The sequence below is a fragment of the Taudactylus pleione genome, unplaced genomic scaffold, assembly GCF_031769625.1.
Source record: "Taudactylus pleione unplaced genomic scaffold, aTauple2 ptg000145l, whole genome shotgun sequence".
In the NCBI taxonomy this organism is placed as follows: Eukaryota; Metazoa; Chordata; class Amphibia; order Anura; family Myobatrachidae; genus Taudactylus; species Taudactylus pleione.
The window spans coordinates 3,988,300-4,012,899 of record NW_028284547.1 but is presented as its reverse complement, the minus strand read 5'-3'; the positions used below and the strand labels follow the sequence as shown (position 1 = coordinate 4,012,899).

The 24,600-nt window shown below is 43.7% G+C and overlaps 1 pseudogene across 1 annotated transcript in view; it reads right to left on the bottom strand.

The window, feature by feature from the left end:
• Nucleotides 1-24,600, bottom strand: part of LOC148522636 (uncharacterized) — a 764,886-nt pseudogene that overhangs the window by 663,677 nt on the left and 76,609 nt on the right. The window lies entirely within an intron of this gene.

The window sequence follows — 24,600 nt, the reverse complement described above, 5'->3', positions numbered from 1 at the left end:
TAAATAAGCCCAAAGGAGAGCACATTGTTTACTAAGCCTGCTAATAAAGACTCTTCATAATAAATTATTTTAATTTACTAGCACAGTGACAGTATACACATTCTGTACAGTTTTCTACATGCTAGAATATAGTACCAGGGGATTGACAGTCTAACAGCAATTAATAAAAACCACTGAATGATCATTAATCATAATGTCTCTTTATTGCTGGTGGTGAAATTACTGCCAATCAGGGATTGCCCAGTAGCAGGAAAGATATAGGGGTATACTTAACTAAAGTGAGCATTTTTAGAAGTGGAGATGTTGCCCGTAGCAACCAATCTGATTCTAGCTATGTTCTTCTAGATCACAGGTTCTCAAACTCTGTCCTCAGGACCCCAAACAGTGCATGTTTTCCATGTCTCCTCACAGAAACACAAGTGAAATAATTATCTCCACCTGTGGATCTTATAAAATGTGTCAGTGAGTAATGAATACACCTGTGCACCTGCTGGGCGACCTGGAAAATATGAACTGTGTGGTGTCCTGAGGACTGAGTTTGAGAACCACTGTTCTAGATAGTGCTAATTAAAAGTTAAGTAGAATCTTATTGGTTGCTATGGGCATTATCTCCACATGTAAAAACTCTCACTTTAGTAAATACACCCCATAATGTTTCCTTCTCGCTGCTGACTTCCCCCTGTTTCCTGCCCCAAACTGTTACACCTGTCTGTCAGTGAGACATCTGATTAGTATTACTGCCGCCCTTGTGGACAGCAGAGGTGTGGTGGTATAGATTGTAAGCTTGCGAGCAGGGCCCTTTTACCTTTATGTATGTATGTATGTCTTTTACAACCCAGTAAAATGTTAATGTTGATTCAAATTGTAAAGCGCAACAGAATTTGCTGCGCTATATAAGAAACTGTTAATAAATAAATAATATAGAGATCAATAGATCTTTCTGCTGTCCTTATTTCCGCCATTTTGTTTGTTTCAAGTTGCATCTACAGCTCAGACTAATATGGATAAGTCCTCGCTTTACCTACACAGTATGTACCAACCAGTAATATAATGCTATCGCTTTTTTGACCCACCGCTGTCCTATCCTTCCATCATTATGTAGGGAAAGAGAAACTCTTGTATGTACTTGCCCCATCCTATGTACTTTTTGTTGCACCATCCACAGCCCGGTCTATAGAGCTATTTTTTCTTTTTGAGTGCTCCATGACAGCCATTACATATAGGGTAACTTCCCTTTCCTAGCAGGCAGAGGCAGGTTTAAACAATTATCACGGCCACTATCCAGGACATTTATTAGGGAGCTCTTCTCTTTTCCTGTTTATTAGCAGTAGGGCTTCAGTGTAGGTGTTCGTGTTGTAGGTCTTTGTCTTTTTACCTTGTCCACGGCGACATGTCTTTCTGTGGCCACAAGCTAGGAAGGGGTAAGGGCTTTCCGACCTGAGAAAGACACCCGCTACCCGCACTGCCTGTAGTGAGACAGGAGGAAGGTGTTGCAGGTGATGTCCTGGGCACCACCCGGCGGATCTGCGCAGTTGTGCAGCCCTGATGTCTGGTCAAAGGAATTTGATGATGGGGCCGCGCACCCATCTCCTGTGACTGCTGCCTGGAGGAAATTGCCAGGATGGAAGCCGAGCCCTTACACCAGCAGCAATGTACAATATTGGTGGATGTTTTACTTACAAATATTTATAAAACCATGACGTTTCCAGAAGTCTTATACAGGGAATGGAATGTGAATCTTTATTTGTAGATCACTCCATAGAGGGTAGGTAGACTAGTCCCCTTTCATAAGGTTATGATGGGCTTGGTTATTCCAGAACGGCAACATGTAGATAGATGTCAAAGGGACCAGTCTAGAATTGAGGGATGGGGAGATTATAAACTTGTGCTCTATCCTGAAAATGAAGGTAGTTTTGACAGCCCTGACTTCTAGGACTACTGCTCCTCTGGAGGATGGGGGTTCATTCTGAGACCCCATGGATAAAAGAAATGTAGAGTTTTAAATAAAAAACTATCAACCGCAAATACATTCTGGTCAGGCATGGCCATAGCCTTGGTCACAGGATCTCAAGGGGGATGGAGTTATGAGACCAGTGGCCACCGGTCTCAATCCCGAAACTACAATCCCGGCAGGGGATTAACATAGGTGTCGAAATACTGATGCCTATGTTAATCCCGACAGCAGGACCCCGACATGATACCGGACCAATCATCCAGCGCTGGAGGAAAGTAGCGATGTAGCTGGGGATGAGGGGGTTAGGTTTAGGGATGCCCCGGGGAGGGTTAGCCTAGGGGAAGGGGGGGGTTAAGTGTAGGCTCTAGGGAGGGAGGTTAGGTTTGGGCACTAACGGGACGTTAGGGTTAGGCACCCCTAAAGAAGGGTTGGGGGGGGAGGGGCGGGTTAGATTACACAGCTGCCGGCATTTCAATCCCATTCCCTTTTAGGGTATGGAGTGCTACTCTCCATTCTTATAATGAACAAACCATTCCTAGGCCATATTTACTTAAGAAAAGAAAAAGACTTGGAAATGATGCAGAAAAGTTTCTTTGTGAAGCCTCCTTAGATACTAGGGAATAACTAATTGGCTGTGCTGATTCAACAACACTTTTGATGAAGTAGTTTGGAATATAATTATTTGTAAATTATGTGAAATAGTAAAATAATTTTAATTAAACAATTGCATAATATAAATATAAAATCCTGAAATTGTGCATATATACTTTGTACAATGCTAATAGATTGAAATACATACTTATAGATATAAAACAATGGATTATAAAAAGTATGTATAGGATACGAAAAAGAAAAAAATGTAAAGATATTTTTTGAAAGAAAAAAATCAATATAGTTAATCTGTTCTTTCTGGTTGTTTGTAACAAGCCTGAAGGTTCGAACTGTATCCTTGTGATAAAGAAACTTTGTTTCAAGGTGGTATTTGTGTGGCTGAGAAACAGTTACTATTTGTTTGCTGCTATAAATATAAGTATTTTGGCAACTTGGAATGAGCTCACCCAATTGAGTTGTGTTTGCCGCGTCTCTGTATATTCTCTCGTTAGGCTGAATAACGTGGCAGCCTGCAAACATCCGAGGTTGAGACATCGGCTTCCAGGTGAAGGTAGCCGTGGTTTCCCTTTATCTGCAGTGTGTTTCTTGGCTGTGCCGTGGAGTTTACCTGCCGCTAATAAATGTTTAATGTTATTAAATATGTGGTTTCTATAGTATGTTATTATTTATATTTTCTATCCATAACTATGGAGAAATAGAATTTTCTTGTTTGTTATATTACATATATAAATATATATATATATTGTGATAGGATCACTGGTAAAGTGGTCTGTGGCAGGTACATTTGTCCCAGATTCCTATCTTATGTGTTTAAATCCCCAGGAGAAAGTCTGCAGTGTAGCAGGCTTGAGTCTCGGCTTTTTGAAAAGCCGGTTTGGGAACTGGGGGTTGTGGGTGAGAGGAGAGGGAGGGCTCCACCCACGGCCACTCCAGGTTTTGGTTCTCGCAGCCTGGTAACAGGCTTGTTAGGGTTTCCACCTGAGAGTGGCCAATATAAGCCTAGTGTGTTGAGGGCTGATTGTCTCACCTGGGAGAGCAGGCAGGGAGTTTGCTCAGAGACACTTAGAAACCTAACTGTGAGTGTTGTGCTGTGCCTTTGTTGCTGGCGAGGGCATTAGGCCCTGCCAGGTTCTGGTAGTGAGGGAACTACCTGTGAAGTTAGTGCCCCGACAGGGCTAGGATTTATGTTTATGTTTTCTTTATGTTATTTCTGACATTGTACAATAAAGACTGGCGCCGACCAGCTTGTACTCTAATCCAGTCTGGCGTACTGTTTCCCAGCTGCTGTGTGTGTAAGGAAGGAGTCCTCTACCCAGGAGAGGGACCCCCTAACCTGACTGTGTCACAATATATATATATATATACACATACATAATAAAAAATAGTTTTAGGCATTTCTTTTTGTATTTATGTACTATTATAATAATCATACGTCATGTATGTTATATTTGAATATTATATTTCTAATAACTAAAATTAGTTATAGATATTATTATTATTATTATTAGCATTTATTTATATGGCGCCACAAGTGTTCCGCAGCGCCTTACAAAGTACAAAAGCAAATTGTATACAAGTGACTTACAGAACAATACAATACAGGACATGGATAATATATATTGCTACATTAGTGACCATATCACCCAGATAAGCAACAGAGCATAAGCAACCAAGTGTTAGGTGCCCTAGTGGTGAGTAAGAAGTAAATGACACTATAGTAAGGAGAAGCACAAGAGGGTAGATGGCCCTGCTCGTGAGAGCTTACATTCTAAAAAGGTGGGGGAAGACAAACTGGGTTGACACAGATGGGGAAGATGGGGACGAATGAGCATGTAGCAAGGAGTTAGAATGATAGCTGGAAGGCTTTGATGAAGTAGTGGGTCTTGAGAGCCCGTTTGAAGGATTGCAAACAGGTGGAGAGTCAGATGCGGAGTTGGAGAGAGTTCCAGAGGTGGGGAGCAGTGCGGGCAAAATCTTGGAGGCGGGAGTGGGAGGAAGTAATCAGCTGGCATTAAAGGCGGCATGCATTAGTTGAGCGAAGAGGGCGGAGAGGAGCATGAAGGGAGATGAGATCAGAGATGTATATGGGAGAAGATTGGGTGAGGGCTTTGTGAGCGAGCGTGAGAGCCTTAAATTGGACTCTGAAAGGGAAGGGGAGCCAGTGTAGGGCTTGTAGGAGAGGGGAGGCAGATACAGAATGTTTGGAGAGGAAGATAAGCCGTGCAGCAGCATTGAGGACAGACTGGAGAGGAGAGAGATGGGATTTGGGGAGGCCAGATAGGAGGAGGTTACAATAGTCCAATCTGGAGATGACCAGTGAGTGTATGAGGGTTTTAGTAGCATCCTGGGTGAGATAGGGTCTGATCTTAGAAATATTTTTGAGATGGAAACGACAGGACTGTGAAAGGTTCTGGATATGTGGTTTGAAGGAGAGGGATGAGTCCAGGATAACTCCAAGACAGCGCACCTTGGGACTAGATAAGATAGTTATTCCATCAATTGATAAAGAAATAGTGGGAAGTGAGGTGATGTGGGAGGGTGGGAAGATGATTAGCTCTGTCTTAGACATATTAAGTTTAAGAAATCGCTGGGACATCCAGGAAGAGACAGCAGAGAGACAGTTGGAGATACGAGTCAGAAGAGAGGGGGAGAGATCAGGGAAGGAAAGGTAGATTTGAGTATCATCAGCATAGAGATGATAATGGAGGTCAAAAGAGCTGATGAGTTCACCTAGAGAGGAAGTATAGAGGGAGAATAGGAGAGGACCAAGAACAGAACCTTGGGGAACACCTACTGTAAGAGGCTGTGGAGGGGAAGAGGAGTCGTGAGAGGAAACTGAAAAAGATCGGTCAGAGAGGTAGGATGACAGCCAGGAGAGGGCAGTTTCACGTAGACCAAGTGAGTGAAGGATATTCAGCAGGAGAGGGTGGTCCACAGTGTCAAAAGCAGCAGAGAGATCAAGGAGAATGAGAAGAGAGTAGTGGCCTTGGGATTTGGCAGCAAGGAGGTCATTGCTGACTTTTGTGAGGGCAGTTTCAGTGGAGTGGAGAGAACGGAAGCCAGACTGAAAAGGGTCAAGGAGGGAGTGGGAGGAAAGAAAAGTGGTAAGGCGGTTGTAGACAATCCGCTCAAGGAGTTTGGAGGCAAAGGGGAGGAGCGAGATGGGACGGTAGTTAGAAAGAAGGTTAGGATCAAGGGTAGGTTTTTTAAGAATGGGGGAGACAAGGGCATGTTTGAATGCAGAAGGAACAGTGCCTGATGAGAGGGAGAGGTTAATGAGGTGGGCAAGATGGGAGCAGGCTGAGAGAGAGAGGAAGCGGAGGAGGCGGGAGGGGATGGGATCAAGGGGGGAGGTGGAAGGGGGGGGGGACCGGATGAGGGCCATGACTTCCTCTCCAGATACAGGGGAGAAGGATGTTAGAGTTGGTAAAGTTGATGGGGAGGGGTGACTAGGGAAAGGAGGAGGTGGAGAGCTGGGGGACTGATTGGATATGATGTCCTGACGTATGGAATCAATTTTAGATGTAAAATAGGTAGCAAAGTCAAGGGCAGTGAGCAAGGAGGGGAGACGAGAAGGGGGTGGGCGAAGGAGGGATTTGAAAATAGTGAAGAGACGCTGGGGATTAGAGGACTGAGAGGAGATGAGGTTCTTAAAGTATGACTGTTTAGAGAGGGAGAGTGCAGCACTATAGGATGAGAGCATAAATTTGAAATGGAGAAAATCTGCCTTAGAGCGTGATCTTCTCCACTGTCGCTCAGCAGTTCGAGAACACTTTTGCAGGTATCTGGTGCATTTGGAATGCCAGGGTTGAGGAGTAGATCTGCGAGTGTGAATAGTGATCGCTGGGGCAACAGAGTCCAGAGCAGAAGTAAGGGAGGCATTGTATAGGGAGGCGGCTTGTTCAGGGCAGGAGAGAGAGAGGATGGGGGAGAGAAGTGAGTCAAGCAGGGAAGAAAAGGAACTTGTGTCGATAGTGTCAATGTTACGCTTAGTAATGGAGGCTTTTGGAGGTAGAGGAGGGGAAGGAGAGAGGGACAGGTTAAAAGAGAGAAGGTGATGGTCAGAAAGAGGGAATGGGGAATTGAGGTGGTCAGAAATATCACAACGGTGTGTGAATACCAGATCAAGCACATGGCCACTCACATGGGAGGGTGAGGAGGTCCATTGGGAGAGACCAAGTGACGATGTGAGGGAGAGGAGTTTGGAGGCAGAGGATTCTGTGGGGATATCAATTGGAATATTGAAGTCACCTAGGATAATGGAGGGAAGGTCTGAGGAGAGAAAGTGAGGGAGCCAGGAAGCAAAGTTGTCAAGGAACTTGGAGGGAGGGCCAGGGGGATGGTAAATGACAGCTACTTGGAGGTGTACTGGGTGGAAGAGGCGTATAGCATGGACTTCAAATGAAGAGAATGTGAGGGATGGTTCAGAGGGAATGGGTTGGTATGAGTAACCAGGGGATAGAAGGACCCCAACACCACCACCATGGCGACCCCCAGGTCGTGGGGTGTGGGAAAAGGTGAGGCCCCCAGAGGAGAGAGCTGCAGCAGAAGCGGTGTCAGAGGGTGAAATCCAGGTTTCAGTAATAGCTAGGAGATTCAGGGAGTTGGAGATGAAAAGGTCATGGGTTGGGACCAGTTTATTACAGACTGACCTGGCATTCCAGAGGGCACAGGATAGAGGGACAGAGTTTGTTGGAGAGATTTGAATGAGATTATCAGGGTTGCTATAGTGTGGGGGTGAGATTAATTTGGGGGACCGAGCTGAATAGAGTGTAGCGATGGTGCGGACTCCAGTGCTAGAAGGGGAGCCAGTAGAAGGTGGGCAGGAAGGGAAATTAATGATGTGTGGATGGATGTGGGGTAAAGTGACATGGAGAGGGGAGTGGGAGGAGGGATTAGCAGTGAGGTTGTAGGACCCCTGTGGAGTATAAGAGAATGAAAGTGGAGTAATGGGAGAAGATGGGGAGGAAGGTAAACAGAGGAGAGGAGATAAGGGGAAGAGGAAGTGGAGGAGACAAGGGGGAAAGGATAAAGGTGGAAGCAAGGGGCAGAACAAAAGATTAGGTAGACACTGAGTGAAGGTGGGATTTGAAGAAAACATGGTAATAGTAAGGATGATGTAAATAGGGGAAGAAAAGTTAAAAGTAGGAATGAAGACAGAATGTAGGAGAGAGCAGATTTCCAGAAACTCAAGTAATAGTGCAGTGTGGGAAAAGTGTCTGTACTGCAAAAGTTTATTATTGAGTATAAAAAAGTGGAGATTTGGTGGGAGCAGAAATTAAATAGTAAAATATACAGTGGTAGGAGCTAGATATAAGACTTAGAAAAAGAGCTAAGGTAAAAGTACATTATTATAGAGGAAAACTGACATAACACAGATAAGTATGCATTATGTAAAGCACAGAGCCAGCAGCAATAGTAGCAAGGGATGCACCAGGTTTATGCAGCCACCAGACAGGGAGTTCAATAATGTAATTCCTGGTTATGTGTCCACAGGAGCTAGTAGTATGGAGACTGTGAACTCACAATTGTTCATTCCACTTTGTCCAATTAATTAGGTTGTTGTTTGTAGTTTGGTGGGTTTCCTTCTGTTTCACTGCTGTTTAACGCTGATATAACGCCAATTAATCGATTTAAAAAGAAGTTGACACTTTTAAAATAGGACACTTCTAAAGATAGGGCACCCAGCCAAGGCTTAGTCCAGCCTTCTAATGAACCTTACATAGGAGACCTAGCATGTGAAACCACTAATTTCTAACAAGCCCCAAAACACTCCCACTATTATTGCAAGCAATAAATTACCTTAAACAAACAAATAGAACATACCATTAAGCTAGCATCTGGGTCTATATACCTTGCATTGAACTAAGAAAACACAAACATAAAACTATATTCTAAACCAACAACTACAGATACTATGCAGTGATATACTACTTAATTTAACATAACATCTAAGTTAATTGTTCAAAACAGTAGTCCTTTACAAGTATCATGCAGCAAGAATATGCTGGGAGCAGTAGTCCTTTACCTAGTACAGCTCGGGCAGGGACAAACAATTATAATGCAGCAAGAATATGCTGCTGGGAGCAGTATCTTGGATAGAATATATGATTGTGCAGCTCCGTTTATTATGCGACTAGTAGTAGTATGTGAATATGGGTTTGTTCCCAAGTATAATATCACATGCCTACAAAATATAAAAAAATGGCAGAAGGATTTACATATAAATTTTCCTTTTTAATAACCACTGTGCCACATGAAAATGGCCACCGGCAGAATTCCCCCTTGAAAAACCTCCAACAAAATGGCCACCGAGATTTAGCTATCAGACTATTAATAAATGAGAAACTGGGACTGATAATGAAAGGGCCGCCGAAAGAGTCCGAATGAGATCGAGGCTTGGGAGCAATCTAAAATGGCCGCCGGAGTGTACAAAGGGAAGCTAGCGAAAGCGAGGCTTGGAGCGCATAGCATACAGCACGCATGCGCGAATAAGTGATCCTGACGGCAATGGCCAGGGTATAAATATAGGCTTAGGAAGATCATGCCTCTCTGAGGAAGGCGCTGATACCAGTTGGAGGAGGAGAAACGCGTTACGAGGCCCTGCTCTTGGATATCTCACCGCCCAATCTGATCCAGCACCATTGTTACTAATCTATTGGCCAATCTTTGCCTTTCTGACTCTAATATTAGGCTATTCAAACTGGAGGACACCGCAAACACCAACAAAGGTTCAGTCCATACCTATAATACTGCATACTCCTGACGGAGTTCATTTAAAATCTGGAGTAAGGACATGGCTTACTGAATATTTGGTGGCTGGATTTATTTATACATATACAGCAGGTGTGCTCTATCAAGAGAGTATTTATTACAGAGGATATCCACCTGAGGAGAACATTTATAATAATAAAAGGGAATTTCCATCTACCCACTACCCATGTGACGTTAGTGACTATCCTATATGTTTTATGGCTGATTAGAAGCTTCTAATCCTACTAACAAAGCTTCTAAGGAATTACCCTTAAATCAGATGCAAGGAGCATACTAACATAAAAATGAATGCTACCTACTAACATTACTGATAAAAGGGAAGTCTAAGGATTAATGATTTTCATATGAAGTGCAATATATTTACTGTATATACAAGAATCCTTGGCTAATTTTTAGTTTGATTGATTGGAGTTCTACATCATATCTGTGTGATTATGTATTGTGTCTAATTATGTATTTGTCATTATGTGTCATGTTTTTTACTGGGTAATATGAGAAAATATAGAATTTTTATATTAAATAAATCTATTATTAATCATCATTCCTGTTAGTTGTACAGCGCTCTCTATGGGCTTCATTCAGAGGCGGCCGTACGGTCTACGACCACACAGCCGCCTCGATGTTTGTCCAGTGCGCATGCGCACGAGGGAGCCGGCTCCTTCGTGCGCATGCGTGAGACCCGCTACGACCGACAGCGCCGGTCGTAGCGGGTCTCTTTCCAAAGGGGGTGAGCTGTCGATGTTGATTGACAGCTCGCCCCGTTTGGAAGGCGGGCCGGGGGGGTGGCAGCCCAAACGGAGGCATTCCCATGGGAACGCCTGCCGTTTGGGGGAGGCCCCACTGACATCACTAGTGATGTCAGTGGAGAGCTTCCGGCTCTGACAGAGCCAGAAGCTCTCAGGGGCTTACGACAAGTGAGACCCTACCCTAGGGTCTCGTCGTAAGCCCCGAAGTCGCGATGGTCTATGACCATCGCGACCATCACCCTAGCGGTCGTTAGAGCTGTGGGTGTAAACCCACAGCCTAACGACCGAAACAGAGGCGGTCGGTCAGGATGCAAGCGGCCGCCCAGTTTCTGAGCGACCGCTTGCATCCTCCGACCGCCTCTGAATGAGGGCCAATATTCTTTGAAGGGTTATATCTTCATCAAATTTGCTATTTTCTTTTTTATCAAAAGGTTGACAATACCTTTCAGAGTGCAGCAATACACCTAATTTGTTGGTCACTGTTGAGACCCGCGCCCTTTTTCTTTTTTTTATATTGATTCCTATTTTTCGTGTATCCTGATGACGGGTTGTAATAAACCAGAAACATTGATGTACTAAGGACTTGCTGTGTGTTGCATTTTTTAAATCCGCCGAGTGCCGCTACATTGACCTGCAATATATATATTTATATATATATGCGCATGTATATATACGATACATATTATATTCAACTTCAGTATATATGTGTATATGAAAATTTTTTAATATGTCCAATGATGTTTGAGAAAATAAATATATATATTTTAATTTATTTCCTAGGACAACAGCGAGCACTTGGGTAAAGATGGCGGAGGCAACCTGCTAATATCCCCCTCCCCTGATCCCTCCCCTGCGCACTCCCTCTCCCCTGCCCAACCTCCTTCCCCTGCCCACTCCCTCACCCCTGCCCAACCTCCTTCCCCTGTCCACTCCCTCTCCCCTGCCCAACCTCCTTCCCCTGCCCACTCCCTCTCCCCTGTCCAACCTCCTTCCCCTGCCCACTCCCTCACCCCTGCCAAACCTCCTTCCCCTGCCCACTCCCTCTCCCCTGCCAAACCTTCTTTCCCTGCGCACTCCCTCTCCCCTGCCAAACCTCCTTCCCCTGCCCACTCCCTCTCCCCTGCCCAACCTCCTTCCCCTGCCCACTCCCTCACCCCTGCCAAACCTCCTTCCCCTGCCCACTCCCTCACCCCTGCCAAACCTCTTTTCCCTGCGCACTCCCTCTCCCCTGCCAAACCTTCCCCTGCCCACTCCCTCTCCCCTGCCCAACCTCCTTCCCCTGCCCACTCCCTCTCCCCTGCCAAACCTCCTTCAACCTCATCGTCTGGATCCAGCTGGGCTGCATCTTCTATGCCTGGCCATGGAAGTGGCACTTCTGAGGGAGAACATGTGATGATAAAGCAGTGATAATTTACCTCACATGTAGAAGTATGTTTGTATTTGCAGTGCTTACATTGTAACATGTGTCGAAGCTGGACAAGATCAGCTTAAAATTAGATTGTAACGACACCATCCTGCGACTGGCTGCAAGACGCCATTTTGCGAATGGCCGCCCAAGCGCAATTTTAGATAAATTCACATTTAAGTACATATGGCGATGTTACTATTAGCACCATGCGATTGCATCTTTCACCATTTCTCATTCACACACAAATACGCACATTTGCGCTGTTAACATGTCGCATATTTGCGAATGCATAAGATCCTGTATGAAAACGCTGTTTATTAGCTTCATGCGCACGCATCTGCCCCAAGTTAACTAGCGTCTTTATATCAAACCCCAAATACTTACACATTACATATTCACATAAAAGATTCCATAAGCGTTAAAGTATAAGATTCAAGTTTGTTTATTTATTATAATTGCTGTGAAATAAAGGTTATTTGGTAGCTAAGGTTTAATCCATGATAAGTAAGTCATGTTTGGTATTATACTGATCTGCACTCTTTCAACAGCATTCCGGTATCATCGGTCTGAAGATCGCAACATGCATTCTCAACTTATGGACCGCAGAGACTTAAAGCACCGAAATGTACATAGTATGACCAACTGTTAGGATTTGCATGAGGAGGGAAAACAGAGGCAACCAGCTGTCGGAGGCTGGACTGTGTCTATTTGAATCTACCTGTTACATGCTCTGTAACAGATGCATCCTCCTTGGGAACCAATGGCATCAGCGACAAGCCTTTCTATTGTGTTGTCTGTTTCTGTGAGAGTATAAATGTGTGTGTTGTGACCCCAGTCTGGAGTCTTCTTGCTGAATGCTGATTGACGGAGGTTTTCTTGCTGAATGCCGGTATCTGGTCCAGAGCGCTTGCGTATGTATAACTGTACTTGGGTCTGTATTATTTCTTTGCGCTAAATTGTACTTAGATCATAGCGTGTAACTGACTGTACTTTTACTTGAATAATACTTTGTGCTTTGGAAACACATGTTCCAGGTCTAAGGTTTTTATTTACTGTATGACTGCGTACGCAAATAAGCATCAATCTTAGAGGTTTATAGGCAGGCTTTAGAAGGTATAGGTAGGAGCATATAGAGGTTCAAATTCAATATCGTTACATGTATGGGGAAGATACGCACTTATCAAGTCTATCTTAGGGTCTGATTCAGAGATGGACGGATTTGTACAGCCACACACATCCATATCAGATGCAAATGCAGAAGGTGTCAGACACCTCCTCGCTGCATCTGCGCAATCCCATCGCTGCAACCGAGGTTGCATCCTAGGATTACCATTAGAACAAACGCAATCATCTATTGGAATTATTTTACATTTGCCCAGGTTACGGGAGATCATATTTCCAGCAGCCTGGGGCGGTTCCTGGTCACACAAGAGGCCAGGAGTCTACCTCCATTGATGCAGAACGGGCCTCTTGCCCCCTGGAAAATGGAGGCATCACACCTCCATTTCCGTGAATAGGGCACAAACTGGCCCCTACGAGGTGGCTTGTCAGTCATGCTGCAGGCTGGGTAGTCTGCAAGGAAGACTGCAGGACCCAATCTGCACATGTACTTAACGTATGTTATAACATATTGCAGAATGTATATTACTTATAACGTATCCTCGGATGAACATATATCTCTGTAAGTACAGGAGGGTGTATAAGCAAATGCAGAGCGCTGATCAGAGTACTCGGAGCTGGCGCCTCCATTACCTCCCCATACGCTGACTACCTGTCACTCACATTGTGAATGATGCTCGGTGCTGGTGTAATCGCAATGCAATTGCTCTGCATAAAAATCGTCATTGCATATATCTCTGAATCAGGCCTTCTGTCTGCAAGCATAAAAAAAAATCTCACCCATGGCTACCATCGATGGTAAAACTAGTTGATATCAGCTGGCAACCATTGATGGTCTAAAGTATAGTTATAGAATGAGCTGATTCCTTGGCCGATCTATCTCTTGGCATACAAGCTATATTAGCAGACTGATAAGGTGGGTCAGCTGAGCGCCCGTACACACAGCGCAATGCCCCAATATGTCTGCAAATAGACTGGCCATCAGCTGTGCTGTACAGCCGAGGCGATTTGTCTGTGAATGGTGTCATTCACAGACATATCGCTGGTACACACTCAGTGGCGGTTATAGGCAGGGCCTAGCAGGGCCGTCACCCAGAACGCAGCCCTGCCTGAATGCACCATCACAGGAAAACCCCGCCCTCCACCCTCCTGTTGGCGTTATTGAATAAATGTGGTGTGACGCGGGTGGGTGAAGACAGCACTAGGTGACAAAATCTGAGAGGGGTGACACCAGAATAGCACAGCTGCAGCAATGGATGATGCACGCAGGGGCGGATTGGGCCGCCGTGCTGGTTCCCGCTGGGCCGCTCTCTTTATGGTCCGGCAGCTAACACATAACCCAGTGCTGGCCCAGCTGCCGCAATCGGAGCTCAGCTCCGACCGGGCAGCCAGGGCTGGATTATAGGCGGGGCGGCAACCCCAGGGGCCGGACCTCACACCTTTTCCCCGAAGCTTACTATACAAATCCGGAGTACAGCGTTTAGCTGCGTCAGCTCCGGTCCTTGGTCTCCTCCTCGGCAGCTCAGCTGTTATTACCTGTCACCGCGCCCTGTCACAGTACCAGTCTCATGAGAGGAGTCAAATCTCGCGAGACTGGTACTGTGACAGCGTCTCAGCGGCCGTGGTAACAGGTAATAACAGCTGAGCCGCCGAGGAGACCAAGGACCGGAGCTGTCACAGCTAAACGCTGTACTCCAGATTTTTTTTTATAGTAAGCGTCGGGGCAAGGTGTGGGGCTTCTATATATATATATATATATATACTGTATATATCTACATAAAGATATATATATATATATATATATATATATACAAACAAATAGTGGTGACCGGCGCTATAACTGTAGATAGAGATGGCTTAAAATGTCCTTTCCTTAAAATTCAATTAGTCAGATTAGAAATACGGTTACACTCCTCTCAGAGTGGTTGCTAGAATGATCTCCAAAATAGGACAGTTGCTCAAGAATGTCCAATAAAACGATGTCACTTTAGCCCACTATATATATATTTATATATTTATACATGCCAATTATTAGATTAAAAATAATATGGGAATTACAGCCATTAAACGTGTAGTATTATCACACGCAAAATGGCCGTCTCCATATTGTATATAGGACTCTTAGTAAATGGTGGAGATCCTTGTTTTTTATCATGTGGAATGATAGTTCCACATGATAATTGACCTTCTACTCATGATTCTCAACTAAGTGGGGAAGATGCTGGACTCTCCCATAATTAAGGTAACTGGTACAATTTGCTCAGGTATATAAGGGGGCTATAGGTGGCATCTAGACATCCTCGTGAAGAAGTCTGGCCATTTGGCGTCTTGACGAAACGCGTCGAGGTATCTCAGGTGATGGTGGTCCACATCCTCTTGCTGTTAGTCTTAACCAGATAAGCTGATCATTCTGTTCTTAGATGTATCTATTATTTTTTATTAAAAGTGGTTTTAAATTTACTACTCATTGGTACCTTATTTCTATTCTTACCTGCAAATCCATTTGAGTGACATGGCGAATATAAGGACAAAATCATGAAAGTCCTCTGGTATGCCTATATGCACTTTATTCTTTTTGATTGCTGGATTGGTACCTGTTGCAAAGAATTGCACTGAACACTGTGCACTTTATTTGTGGTGAAGCACCTTTTTTGCACTTTTGTGGATGCTGCTTGCTTATTTGCACTTGTTTTAAATAGGGTGCAATAGATCATCAAGTGGCACATGCACTTTGGCTTGCAGACTATATATATATATATATATATATATATAGTGTCTGAATTAATGTACATCACAGCATTAATTTATGTTTTTTTCTCTTTGTGTCTAAATATCACACTATCCTGATTTGAGAGTTGCAGAAGGAGCTCGTTTTTGACTGGACATTATTTAAAGTCACCTTTTGAAGAATTTACACTAGATGGCGCTGACGTCTCACTATTATTGAACACACACACACACATATATATATATATTACACTGTAAAAGTGTAATTACCTGAGATTTTTTTTTTTTTTAAATAGCTACAGTATATATACACATGTATATATACTGCGTGTGAATAGGTATATATATATGTATGTATATATACAGTCAGGTGCATAAATATTGGGCCATTGACAGAATTTTCATATTTTGGCCTCTATTCACCACCACAATGGCTTTGAAATGAAACAAACAAGATGTGCTTTAACTGCAGACTTTCAGATTTAATTTGAGGGTAATTACATCCAAATCGGGTGAACGGTGTAGGAATTACAACAGCTTCTATATGTGCCTTCCACTTTTTAAGGGGCCAAAAGTAATGGGACAAACTAAAGAATCCTAAATCTAACTTTCACTTTTTAATACTTTGTTGCAAATCCTTTGCAGGCAATTACAGCCTGAAGTCTGGAATGCATAGACATTACCAGACGCTGGGTTTAATCCCTGGTGATGCTCTGCCAGGTCTCTACTGCAAATGTCTTAAGTTCCTGCTTGTTCTTGGGGCAATTTCCCTTCAGTTTTGTCTTCATCAAGTGAAATGCATGCTCAATTGGATTCAGGTCAGGGGATTGACTTGGCCATTGCATAACATTCCACTTTTTAGCCTTAAAAAACTGTTTGGTTGCTTTTGCAGTATGCTTCGTGTCATTGTCCATCTGCACTGTGAAGCGCCGTCCAATGAGTTTTGAAGCTTTTGACTGAATATGAGCATATAATATTTCCCGAAACACTTCAGAATTCATTCTTCTGCTTTTGCCAGCAGTCACTTCATCAATAAATACAAGGGAACCAGTTTCATTGACAGCCATACATGCCCACGTCATGACACTGCCACCACCATGCTTCACTGATGAGGTGGTATGTTTTGGATGATGAGCAGTTCCATTCCATTTGTTTGGCAAACTCTAATGTGGTATTCCTGTTTTTGTGGCTCACCAATGGTTTACATCTTGTGGTGAACCCTCTATATTCACTCTTGTGAAGTCTTCTCTTGATTGTTGACTTTGACACATATACACCTACCTCCTGGAGAGTGTTCTTGATTTGGCCAACAGTTGTGAAGGGGTTTTTCTTCACCAGGGAAATAATTCTTCTGTCATCCACCACAGTTGTTTTCCGTGGTCTTCCGGGTCTTTTGGTGTTGCTGAGCTCTCCGGTGCATTCTTTCTTTTTAAGAATGGTCCAAACAGTTGATTTGGCCACACCTAATGTTTTTGCTATCTCTATGATGGGTTTGTTTTGATTTTTCAGCCTAATGATGGCTTGCTTCACTGATAGTGACAGCTCTTTGGATCTCATATTGAGAGTCGACAGCTACTGATTCCAAATGCAAATGTCACACCTAGAATCAACTCCAGACCTTTTACCTGCTTAATTGATAATGAAATAACGAGGGAATAGTCCACATCTGTCCATGAAATAGCTTTTGAGTTGATAGTCCTATTACTTTAGGCCCCTTAAAAAGTGGGAGGCACATATAGAAACCGTTGTAATTCCTACACCGTTCACCTGATTTGGATGTAATTACCCTCAAATTAAATCTGAAAGTCTGCAGTTAAAGCACATCTTATTTGTTTCATTTCAAAGCCATTGTGGTGGTGAATAGAGGCCAAAATATGAAAATTCTGTCAATGTCCCAATATTTATGCACCTGACTGTATATGATGACGATACCACAAGTTTATTGCCCACAGACCTTAATTCGGCCCTGCGGGCAGCGTTACCACTTCTGCTGCACACGCCGGTAACCACCCTTCCCTCAGTCACCCCACTTCCGACCCAGCTGCCGCGATCGGAGCTCAGCATTAAGTCTACAGACCTAAACCAAAATGGCCAATGGGGGAGCTGCTGCGCACGCCCAGTCGCTGCAGCTCCCCCATAAGCCTTTGTGGAGCCTGTCAGTCACTACTGGCGGCTCCGCCTCCATGCTGTCTGTGGTCTGCCTCAGTGCCTCCAGGATCATCTCTGTATCATGCACAGCACACTGGCACAGTCTACAACAACAAGCAGCTGGCATACAGAGCACACCGACACACACACCTAAAGTGCCGCCCATTCACTTGCTATATACTATGTGTGTGTATATATATTATATATATATAATATCACTACGATGATAGGTGTATTATTGGAGTGACACAGGTGTGTTGCTGAAAGTATGTGCGTGCAGAGATGCTGAATCACGCTCGTTGGAGGCCATACTTGATGGATAATCTGCACCTAGCAGATGACGCATCTGATGGTAATGTCTAAAGACAAAAGTGGGTGTCTGAGTCCTTGCATATTTGGACGCACGTCTGTGCACCATGCAAGGGGTTAGTAGTAGCTGCAACTGCATCCAATTTAGAATCAGGTCCTATAAGGAGGGCGTATCCTATTCCCTCAACAGCCTCCGCCATTTTAACAGAGCCCGTCCCCATCAGGGCTGCTTACAAAAAAATCCTGGGCTGGTTTTCCATCCCAATCCGCCCCTGGACGCACGTATGTCAGGGGAGGCTGGGGGCTGCCCAGCATATCCAGAAATGCCGGGCAAGCCTTAGCATGACAAGGCAGGGGTGTGACATGCGGTTATGCCCTAAAAATGTTATACACCAGGGGGCATGGCATCGCAGGCACAAGTCCATACCCCCTTACCTGCACACCTTTGGGGGTCGGCAGTTGCATCCTGGGTGACACCAACCCTGGGGACACGACTGAGCAGGGTTTGTTGGCAACAGTTAAAAATCTTAAGATGCCTATCCAGTAGACAATTAACGAGCGATAACAATATCGTTATCGTTTGAAAATCCTTTGATAATCGTTGGTCGTTTAGACATCTATCATCGGGCAAACATGCTGGTCAACCTGACGATATGTCAGGTTCAGCATGTTTGCAGATGATTGATGTGCTTACACTGAACGACTGCTCGTTCAGTGTAGGCACATCACCGACTGACTAAATGACTGCACGATTACAATGTCGTAATTGTGCAGTCTTTTGCCTGTCTTCTAGTGGATGGGCACTTTTACCCTAAATGGATCTGACAGCTGGTTCCTTTCTAATTAGGCACAGTCCTGCATGAACTTTGATTCCCCTGCTTCTCCCTGACAGGGCCATAGTCTGGCTCCCTTCAGCTCTGTCATTTTGTAGCATAGGCAGTGATGAGTGATGCAGTGCACTGTGGTCAGTAACAGACACAGAATTTACTGCTGACCGGCACCTGGGGGTAAATTTACTAAGATGGGAGTTCTATTAAGAAGTGATGTTGCCCATAGCAATCAATCAGATTCCAGGTATTAGCTTCTAGAACAGTGATTCCAAACCTCGGTCTTCAAGGCACACTAACGGTCCTGGTTTTAGTGATATCCATGATTGTGCACAGATGGTTTAATCAAAATAACTGAGGTACTAATTAGGTCACTTTTGCTCAAGTATGGCAATCCCTAAAACCTGGACTGTTAAGCTGGCCACACACTAGAGCAACTTTCATCCAACCATCCAACTAGTTGATTGGTTGGAATGAAAATCTGGTAAGGAATACAGTGCCTCTTTATTTATACTATTTATTTACTCTCATTTTATATGCTGGAAGATTGTCTTTTTAAATATTTATTAGCACCATCTTTGCACTTTATATATAATATTTGCACATATGTGCTTATATATGAACTCTTTGGCTAAACCCTGTGAACAGGAATAAGACATTCATGAGCATTTATTTATTGATTTATTTGGTTTTGTGTGTTTATGCATTTTAATATTAAATTGAGATACTTCATTATTTTTTAAATATTTTGTCACAATATATATTTTACATCTATTAATTATTTATTTATGCATTATTTTTGCTGGTTATAATGTATACGTCAGTCGCTTAAAACCTGGTATACTTAAATTATATATATATATATATATATATATATTTATAGTATATTTATGTGTGAATATATACACTTAAAATCCCTTTTTTTAATATCCTATTTATTTGAATTAATAACTTTAATCAGCCTGCACAATTAACTGTGTTTTTCTGCTATCTCCTACCATAACACCATATTAAAATGGTGATAACTGTTGGAGAAAATCATTATTGATCACTGTCCATTGAAACCTATGGGGGCTGCATGTTGCAGGGGCCGGCTCAGTCACCAGACTGACATCTCCGGGCCGCTATCAGTCTGGTGACAGCAGTTGCTGATCAGAGAGAGGGCTGATCAGTGCAGCGACACTGATACTGCCACCACCACAGTCTGCCCTCCTGTTCCCTCTCAACACACACTGCTGGGCTGACTATCCGGCCACAGCAACCCCGCCGTGGCCTGCCTTTAAGTGACATAGCGTCACGCATAGTGACGTCATGACGTCCGTATACAGGCCCCGCCCCCAGAATTCCCGGACTCGCGCATGTGCAGTCCGATGGGTTTTAAAAATAAAAAACGGTAGTTAATGTACATTTTGCGGGGCAGCGGGAGGCTTCATTAAAAATCGGGAGGGTAGGCAACCCTGGGCTTGCTGTAAATAGCGGTGCTTAGAATATATGCAATAGTGGGCTGGAGACGAAGCCCTGGATCACTACGGCGGCTGGATAAAGGCGGTCACGAGCTGACTTAATTTCTGCCTTCAAAGCCACACAGGCTGGGACCATTGGGCTGCTTGTGCCCTTAAGCCGGGACTCCCCATTGCATATATACCTGTATCCTGCTTGGTGGTTGTTATTACCTTATATATGTACATGCTGTGTCTCTTGAAGAATGTCACGCACTGTGACCGAAACGCCGAGTTATGTTATCATTAGAATAAATATGGAGTCATTTCTTCTTTTAAAGCCTGGTGAGTGCCCCTCTTTGTTTGCTCTTATCTTATGTAGGATTATATTTTATAGTAATATCGATACTGTGTTTTTTTATATATAAATTGTAGTTTGAACATATTATAATTGGTGTCTTGGTTTTTATTTCTGTCATGTCAAGGTATACCATTTATATATTTTAATCTAATTATTAGCGCAACATCACTCCAAGTGTATTATAGTTTTGTTACAACTATCTCTGGATCTCTGGATAGTCTGTTTTTTTTAGCAGGTTTACACAAACCTGCAGGTGTTTGCTGCTATATTTTTTATTATATATTTTTTCTATTTTAATCTATTTATTCCATTAATTAGCGCCCAGCTTAAATTGTGCTGTGGTTGGAGTTTAATAATACAGCATTGTTTGGTTAGGGAAGTGTCCCATTTTGACCTTCCCCAAAACTGTTATTACTACGTATGATGATGACATGATTATATTTCTACGCCAACAGACAGCCTCCATACAATCTCCTATATGAATAGTGAATACTGGCTCAAGACACTGGGCTGTATTTAATTTGAAGCGAAAAGTCAGTTTCGGCGATACTTTTTCACAGATGACGTCATTTTTGCCGGTTTTCAACTTATCCCCGTATACAATTTTAGCGTCTTTTCACCGGCACGATAACGCAATGCAGTATAATAGGTGAAAAAGTTTCGCCTATGAATTCCCGGTGGAAAAAAGTGCAGAATTGGGGTTTTGGGGTGCAGAAACCACCCTGTACCCTTTGTATACCCCTTGACGCAAATTGTGTAAAATACACAAAGGACACCCCAAAAAAGCAATTTTTAAAAAAATGGGCGAAAAAAATCAAAGTGCGGGTACAAATTCAAAAACTAGCGAAATAGCCTTTGGGGGGTCTGCAAGTATGGGGGAGGTGTATTTTTGATTGTAGGTGCTTGCTAAAGGCGCGTTTTTGTCGATTTTTAATGCTTGACTTTAGCAACTTTAAAATATGCTTGCACCCATTTTGATGTACCCCAAATTTGATGGGAAAAAGTAGCAAAATGCTATTCTTCACCACTTGCTTAAAGACGCTAAATTGCCCCCATTGAGATCATTTAAAAACACCAAATACCTTTAGCAGGGCTATTCGGGGCTACCCATAGTGAACCCCATCTCAGAGCATCTTTGGGGGTCGTCATGCCGATTTCCCCAAAACTGACAGATCTTTTCACCAATTTCGATTTCGCCGGGTCCCGTTTTCGCACATTTGCAATTGAATACGGGGATACGCGCAATACTTTTTAGCCGACAAAACCTCCGTTGACGCCCTCAGACTTTTCGCTCCAAATTGAATACGGGCCACTGTCTGCTCAGGGAGGCTCAATTTCTTCAGAGGTTCCTCATTGTAGAGAAAGCATCACATAGACTCAAGCACCTGGGATACGTTGAGGTTGCAAAAAAAAAAAAAACCATGGGGCACTCAACTGAAGAAAAACCTGCTTGAAGAGAACCCATAAATACTCAGCTGGTAAAGCATCTAAAATACATCTCACACTACCATAGTCCTTAAAGCTTCTAGAGGCATAAGTGGCCTCCAGGCCCTGGGACATTCATTTTATAGTTTTCTATACAAAAAGGTGTATGTGTGAGCATGTGGTGATTATTCCAGTCATACTGAGGTTTTACATTGCTCTCATGCTTCCCTTATTTGTTTCCAATTTGTGTCAGTACACATGATTATGCCAAAACCTCTATTTATTTATTGCAAAATTCTGTTGCAAAATGTATTATTATATATAATGAGTAATGTTAGAGTTGTGCATCTGTAATTCTTTTTTGCGTTTGCAACAATAGTCTCCACAGGTAGCACCTCCCATTGTATATATATTCAGCGTGTGCAGTCTAGGGCCCTTTTCTACATTATTTAGTGTGCTCCTATGCACACCTGAAGGCATGAGACCCCTTCCCATCTGTCCCCTATTGGTTTTAAGCAGGGAACTGGCATTTTGACTGCACTTTAGTAATACCCCTTTTACACCGGAGCTAAAACCCGGGTTTTTGAAGGGTTAACTCGGGCAGCTCCCTGGTGTAAAAGGGCAGAGGGTTGGATCGCCGGGTCGAGTGACCCGGCAATCCAACCCAGGTAACTAGCAGGGTTTAACACGGGCGTAGCCCGTGAAACCCTGCTATGGGAACAGCGCACTCCGGGTCACGATGACCTGGAGTGCGCTGCTAGCCGGCCGATTGGTCTGGCTTCAGTGGTGCTTGGAGATGACGTCATCTCCAAGCGTCCACTTTCTCTCCGCAAAAGCCGGGTCTATGCAGACCCGACTTCGGTGTGAGCGGCGCTGACTCGGGAATATCCCGAGTCAGCGCCGGCAAAATTATGGGTCTGATCCGGATAGGAACTTTGTTCCAACTCCGGGTCAGACCCGGAATTTAGGTGGAAAAGGGGTATAAGAGACACAATCTAGGAAAGTCCTACAAATTTTTATACTGTTGCGTAGCTATGGGTTGATTTTTGGGGTGTGGGTCCCCTGGATTGCTTTGGTTGGGCTGCTTCCGTGCATCGCATTATATACACATTTTTCCTTTCTTGCACTTTTAGCACCTCTATTGTTTGTTTAAAATATATATATGTATTTTCACATCTTTATTTTTCAAATTACTATATGCAGCAGTAGCTGCTCTTCTCTATCTAAGGCTGGGTACACATGTAAAGATTTTCTGTCTAACCATCCATCTAGTTGATTGGTTGGAATGAAAGTCTGGTAACGTATGGGAGTAACTGATGATCAGCAATTTGCTCCTAAATGCCAGAAAACAGATGAAAATGGTCGTTCAGACAAGTTTGTTAAATGTTTGATCTAAACAATTTGTTCAAACAACAGTTTTTGTCCATTTTCCAGCGTTTGGGAGCAAATTGCTGATTGTCATTTGCTTTCATACCTTACCCGATTTTCATTCCAACCAATCAACTAGTTGGATGGTTGGACAGAAAATCTTTACGTGTGTACCCGACCTAACACCTTTTTACACTTCACCTTTCCTGGGGTGCAGCTGGGCTTGTTTTGGGGGGTGTCCTGCACTCTGGATTTCAACCCCAGTATGTTAGGGACCTTCCCTCAGTGGTTATCTGGGCATGGTCTGTAGGCCCATAACCATGATTATGCCAAAAACTCTATTTATTGCAAAATTCGATTGCAAAATTTATTATTATATATACTTAGTAATGTTTGAGTTCTGCACTGTAACCCTGGAGGACTGGCAACATGTGTCATGGTCTGATGAGTCACCATTCTATTTGTTTCGGCCTGATGGTACCCCACGAGGCCATGGACACCAGTTGTCAACAAGGCACCATGCAGGCTAGTGGTGGTTTCATAATGGTGTGGGGTGTGTTCACGTGGCATGGGTTGGGTCCACTGGTCTGACTGAACCCATCATTGACTTGTAACTGCTACGTTGCACTGCTTGATGACCATTTGCAGCCCTTCAGGAACTTCATGTACCCGCACAACTATGGAATATTCCAGCAGGATAATGCACTGTGTCATCAGTCCCAAGTTGTTCAGAATTTGTTCAAGGAGCATTTTGGAGGAGGTCCAATGAATGGTGTGGCCTCCACACTCACCCAACATGAACCCTAATGAGAATTTATGGGATGTGGTGGAGAGGTCAATGCACACGCAAGATCCTGCACTTGCAAATATCAGGGAGCTGTGGGAAGATATACAGACAGCATGGGACAACATCTTTCTATCCACTTGTGGAATCGAAGCCACGTCAAGGTGCTGCACTTCTCCAGGCTAGGGGGGGGGGCTCCTATACAATAGGCCCCTATTCCATAACTAGTTGCACTTCTAGTGTAAGTAGAGCCAAAATATTAAAGAACAATTTTCAAGTGGTTATATATATATTTATTTATTTTATGTGCCCTGTGCAAACTCAGCTACGCCAATGTCAGTGACAAGGCACCATCTCAGAGTTGCTCCACCTAACAGGCTGGGGTGTGGCAGGGAGGACGAGTTTCAAAAACCTACATGGGACAACTTTGAGCTCTGTTTATATACACTGCGCATCTTACTATTTCTGCATATGTAACAAGGGATCCAGCAATGCCTCCTTCCTCCAGCTTTCATGGAGGATTAAAAAGTCTGGATGGACCACACCCCACAGCAGAGAATACATCCAATGTACTGGGAGTGTCGGAGTTTGAAAATTAA